Source organism: Pinus tabuliformis, chromosome 5_1 (genome assembly GCF_031772625.1).
Source record: "Pinus tabuliformis cultivar Carrire ecotype Pingquan chromosome 5_1, CPIR1, whole genome shotgun sequence".
Lineage (NCBI taxonomy): Eukaryota > Viridiplantae > Streptophyta > Pinopsida > Pinales > Pinaceae > Pinus > Pinus tabuliformis.
The window spans coordinates 120,048,727-120,055,222 of record NC_142305.1 but is presented as its reverse complement, the minus strand read 5'-3'; positions in this window follow the sequence as shown (position 1 = coordinate 120,055,222).

The window sequence follows — 6,496 nt, the reverse complement described above, 5'->3', positions numbered from 1 at the left end:
ACAAATCTTTCATTAAGTCATGAAAAATGTTTTATGATGTTTACTGAAGGGATTGTTTTAGGACATCATATTTCAGGAGATGGAATTAAAGTTGATAGATCAAAAGTTGAAGTCATCTCCAAGTTACCTATTCCAAATTGTCAAAAAGATGTTAGAAGTTTTCTTGGATTTACTGGATATTATAGAAGATTTATTGAAAACTTCACCAAGATAGCATCTCCGCTCTTCAAATTACTTACAAAAGACTGTGAATTCAATTGGGATCCTGACTGTCAATCTGCATTTGAAACTTTAAAAACAAGAATATCTGAAGCACCCATTTTGAGAGGGCCAAATTGGAAACTTCCTTTCCATATTTCTACAGAGGCTTCAGATACAGCTCTAGGAGCTGTGTTGGGTCAAAAGGATTTAGTTCCTTATGCCATTTACTACACCAGTAAAAATTTGACTCCCACTGAGTTAAATTATACTGTGACTGAAAAAGAGTTCTTAGCCGTTGTTCATGCAATCAACAAGTTTAGACATTATATAATAGGCTATGAAACTTTTGTCCATAGTGATCATTCTGCAATTAGATATCTCATGAACAAACCTGTTAATAATGGCAGAGTTACAAGATGGCTTTTACTTTTACAAGAATTCAATATTACTGTGTTAGATAGACCAGGAAAACAAAATACAGTAGCTGATTTCTTGTCTAGAATCCAAAATACTAACGAAGATTCTCCTGTAGAGGATAAGTTTCCAGATGAATATTTGTTTGCAGTAACTACTAAAACTCCTTGGTATGCAGATATTGCTAACTATTTGGTTACAGGGAAGCTACCTCCACACTTATTTCCTAATGAGAAAAGGAAAATCATTCAGGAGAGTTCAAAGTATTCATGGATTTCTAATGAATTGTTCAAAACAGGGCTAGATTGTGTGATCAGAAGATGTGTTCGGGAAGATGAAATGCCTGACATCCTTAAGGCATGTCATGATGAACCGTGCGGTGGACACTTTGCTGACAAGATGACTGCCTATAAAATCCTTTCTTTAGGATATTATTGGCCTTCTCTCTTCAAAGATGCAAAACAATATGTTAGAAGGTGTGACAGCTGCCAAAGAATTGGGAGACCAACTCTTTCAAATGAAATGCCATTACAGCCACAGGTACTCATCGAACCCTTTGAAAAATGGGCTTTAGATTTCATTGGACCTATTAATCCACCATCTAGAAAAAAGAAGTATATATTGGTTTGCACTGATTATGTTACTAAATGGGTACAAGCCAAGGCATTGCCTTCTGCCACTGAAAATTCAGTTGTTCAATTTCTTTTTGAGGATATTTTTACTCGCTTTGGTGTCCCAAGAGAAATTGTGACAGATCACGGAAGTCAATTTACATCTAATTTGATGGAGAAGATGATGGAAGAATACAAAATCAAGCACAGAAAATCTACTCCATACCATCCGCAAGCAAACGGTCAAGTGGAATCCACAAACAAAGTTCTTGAGAGCATCATCACCAAAACTGTTCATCTCCACAGAAGAGATTGGGCAGAAAGGCTTCCTGAAGCCTTATGGGCCTATAGAACTACATGGAGGAACACAACAGGACATTCTCCCTATGAACTTGTTTATGGGAAAGAAGTCTTGCTCCCCATTGAGTTTCAAGTCAAGACCTTCAAGATGGCAGTTCAGTTGGGGATGAATCTATCAGAAGCCCAAAAGCATAGAATGGAGCAGCTGAATGAGCTAGATGAAATAAGACAAGATGCAATTTTAAGGACTGATCTAGTTCAGCACCAAAGAACTAAGTGGCATGACAGATATATCAAAGAGAGAAAGTTTGAAAAGGGATATTGGGCGTTACTGTTTGATTCCAAGTTTAAAGACTTCAAAGGAAAATTTCAGACTCATTGGCTTGGACCATATGAGATTGATGAAGTCTTTAGCAATGGAGCAGTTCGAGTCAAGACTATTGATGAGTTTCAAACTCCTCTCATTGTGTTTGGCAGTCTTATACAGAAAATGTAGAGTGAAAATCAGGGACACCTGACACTCTATATTTTCCAAAAAAAAAAATCTCTCTTCCTTTCCATCTTCACTCCACCTCACTTGTCATTTCCATCTTCACCTCCATCTCATCTTCATCTCCATTCCACTTCACTCCACTTCATTTCCATTTTATTCCATTCCATCAATAAAAGTCCTTCTCAGGACTATTTCATTCAGTTAGTTCTTTTTCTAACTATATTTGTGCAGTTAAAGGGGTGTTGTCTCAGTTTCTGCAGCTGGGAACTGTTTTCGCAGCTAGCACCAGTTTCCGCAGCTCGAAATGATTTCCGCAGCCAGCATCACTCTGTCTCTACAGCCAGCAACACTCTGTTTTCAAAAAAAAATCACAGTCAAAGGTTAGCATCATCATCATCAAAGGCAACAAAGATATGAGGCATCTGCAAGATCAAAAAGCAATAATGGGTCAGAAGCCTTAATCAACAAATGGCAAACTTCCAAAGGTATGATCAAAATCTCTACCAAATAACAATTTAATGTCATTGTATGCATAGTTATTAGATCATGGAAATTCCACTAAATACAATGATTTGATACGGCAAGATCCATATCACTCCTCTTCCACGATGATAATCCATCCACCTCATTCCTTTCTAACGGTCCCATAATCACTATTAATTCAAACTCGAAATGGGGATGCTCTTTCATTTATTGGCCGTACGTGGAAGAAGTGACCTACTGTACTATGGCTCTCCTCCACCATAATTTCCGCAGCCAACGTTGAGACGTGGCGTAAGCCAACTGATTCGAAAGGACTCAGCCGTTATACTGCCCATTTATCACTCCACTCCTGCATGCATTTGATGCTAAACCCGTGACTGTTGTTTACCTCGTGCTCATACCATTCTCTACTCTCCATTTCCACTGCAACCTCCATAGCTTTGCTCTAAACCCTGATTACAGTCACTGCATACGCTTTGCATTTCGATTACGGCCATTCCACTTGCCGTTAAAATCCCGTAATCAGCTCGTTTTTCCCTTGAACGTCCACACACAGTAAAATTTTCAGCCAGGGTTGAAAGACGAGAATGGGAAAGTTACTCAGAGCTAAACCTGAGGGCCCAAAATACCTGGAGGGGTATCCGCAGACGAAGGAGTTATTGAAGAAAGCAAAGTGGCTGAAATTTATTCAAAATTTCAGAGGTTATAATAAGGAAGTCACTAAAGCTTTTGCTCGGTCCTTTAATGGACACATAGTGGAGGTAGGGGACTTGAAATTTACAATAACAGAGGCCACAATAGCAGCAGCAACCAGTTTACCACAAGAGGGAGACAGATGGTTTAAAAACAGAGGTCTGGATGATCAAGGATGGAAAGTCATGCTCAAAAATCCAGGGATGGAAACTTCTATATTTACTAAAGGAATTCCTGTGCATGTAATCAAAGAGGAATGGTCTGCGCTGTTATTACTTGTTCAGAAGTTTATTACATGCGAGGGTCATTTTGGCACCATGTAAATGTATCATGCAAGGATTATGATGAATTTTATGGAAGGCCATGCCCTTAATTTACCTTACTTTCTGTTAGCAAGTCTGAAGAAAATGAGCTCTACCGTTCAGAAACATGTAGGCCATATTGAATCCCACCTTTATCATCACGGGCTCATCAGAATTCTCATTGAAGATCAATTGAAAAATAATAACGATACTTGGGAAACGTTTTTGATTAGAAATCACTTCCAAGAAGTGACTGAAGCCTCTACCAGCAGTTTCCCAAAAATCCCAAAAAGAAGTAGGAGGAAAGAAAGAAATGTTACAGCCCAGGACCTTCCTACAGTAGACACTCAGGAAACTGTTCATGAGGAAGAAGAAGAGGGAGCTAGAAATAAGAAACAGAAAAAGGACAAAGGCAAGATAACTATTCAAGAGACATATCCATCCCCTGAACCATCTGTAGAAGAAGAATCTCAAACTTTGGCAGAAAGGTTAGCACATCTTCAAGCTGCTGCCTCAGCAAAGAAACAAAAAGAAAAACAGAGTGCACAGAAAAAGAGCACTAGTCCACATGTGAGGAGGAGCAGTAGGCTCAAAGGAAAGAAAAGTGTAACCCAAGAAAAACAATCACACTTTATTGATTTAGGTGAAGGAACACCTGAAAAAGGTCCAGCTCAGCAAGACATTGAGGCAAGTCCTCCACGCGAGGAAAGTCCTTTTCAGCTGGAAAGAGAAAACAGTCCTCCTTTACCAGAATTTGAGTTCAGGCCGAGAAAAACACCTGAGGTAGATTCCACCCAGCAAGAAGCATATAACTACTTAGAGTCCTTGGAACAATCAGCTGCAGGACCAAGCACTACCTTGCCACTTGATGCACAAGTGCAATCTTTAAAACAGGAAGTGTTTGATCTAGAAGTCCTAAACAGGCACATTAAACAAGAAAATGAAGCATTAAAAGAGCAAAGTAAAGTGGACAAGATTGTCCATGACAATACCATGCTTCACTTAGGACTGTGGCAGAAGAAGAATAGAAAGTTGAAGAAAAAGTGTAAGAAGCTGAGCAGGGCATTGATTAATTTGAAGTTCAGGTGTCTAGTCAAGAAACCAAGGACCATTTTGGCATCAAGGAGAAAGAGAAGAAGGCTGGATGTTCTTGCAGAAGCATCAGAGTACATGGATTGAGGAAAAGAACTAAGTTTTGGTTGCATGAGGACATGCAACACCTTCACAGTGGGGGTATGTAGAGCCTTGAACCTGTACCTTCCCATACACCTCTCAGCCTCCTTTTCCCACTCATTTCATCCACCAAGTTGATTAAATCATTGTATTTTAGGACTTTTTACATGGTTTTCTAACTATGCTAAGTGATTGTTGTTTGGTTTAGAATTTTGGTTCAGAGTGCTGCGTTTCCACAGCCAACACAGGTTTCCGCAGCTAATCCAGGTTTCTGCAGCCAAGACAGGATTCCGCAGTTGTTTTATTAAACGATATGTTACAGGTGTCCTCTGAGAAGATGAGCCACATGGGCAAGTTCCAGGGGTCAAGGACATGGCACGTGTCCCTCCAGATCACCCAGAATAGCCATAAAAGCCTGCGGTCAATGAGGAGGCAAATACCAGTCAACAGAAGTGTTCAGCGGTGGCACGGCTCTGCGTTGCTCTGTTTTTGGGCACGTGAAGCTAGGTGGCATCATCCTCAGCCACGGAGACAATCTAGAAGCACAAATCCAACAGCCATATTCTCCAGATTGAATGAACACAATGACAGTTACCTAGATCCGGGGACGCAGAGGATTCACGTGTTTTTAAACAGCTGGTTGAATAGCATAGATCTCGTTAAAGTAGTTTGCTTTCTCCTTATAAATAAAGCGTCCTTGAACGCTGTAGAGTTAATCGTTTGGTAATCATTTTTGTATGTAATTTTGAACTCCCCACTGTACTTTTACATTTGCTGTCAATACATGAGAAGACTGTTTTGCATTTAAGCGTATAACTGCTCCTTGAACCGGCTGAAGTAGGCAGAGGGCCCCTGTTTGCTGAAGCCCTGTACAGTAACCTTTAATTTCCTGCATTTCTTTTTCTTGTTTCATGTATATTAGCTGTACAGATGTCTTTTAATTGCTGCGTTTTTATTTATGAAAAGAGAAAGTGATGTAGAGCCTTGAACCTGTACCTTCCCATATAGAGCAATGAAAACCAATAACTTTCTCTTTTCTGATCCTCCAGATCACATTAAGTGCAAGAGGAGAGCATACTTTGAGATGTTATCAATTTTCCTTCCTTGAAATTTTCTTGTTTTTTTTTTTTAGAAATTGGCTACCTAATTTCACTTCCCCGGCAACGACGCCAAAATGTTTGGTCAATTTAGTGATGTCTAAATTGAAACTTTTAAATGTCAACCCAGGGCTCGTAAGCTGATGAAGTGAGGTGTACTATATGTACTTAGGTAACCGTTTTCTTAGTCTTTTGTCGTTTTTAGCTTTTTTAAGTTTGTTTTCGAATGTATCTTTCCTACTGTGATGTGATGGAAGTGTAATAAAACAAGTGAAATGTGGATGATTGTGGTGATCTCTAAATGATTTCTCTAAACTTAAAAAGTATTCTACAAGAAATCTTGAACAACAACTGCAATAAAATCAAATCTTAAAGGAAAATAAAGACATCAAATAAAGGACTAATGACATCGGCCCAGTATCTCTGCTGCTGAATGAAAATGAAAATGAAATCTATATTAAATCCAACTAAAAGTAAGAACAACTATCTCACACTATTTCAACTCTTCAACTTAATCTTCTCTATGAAAAGATATCATGAAATGTTAAGCAATGTGAAATCTAAGTGAAACTACATAAAAGAGACTAGTCACAATACTTTAACTTTCTCTTAACATTTTGCCTTTCAGCTGAATTTATCATGTAAGAAACAGTTATGGATAAGTCAAGTAATGTGAGTTCTAAAGCAAACTAAATCAAGCTATACTAAATGATATTTTGGCTCCCAATA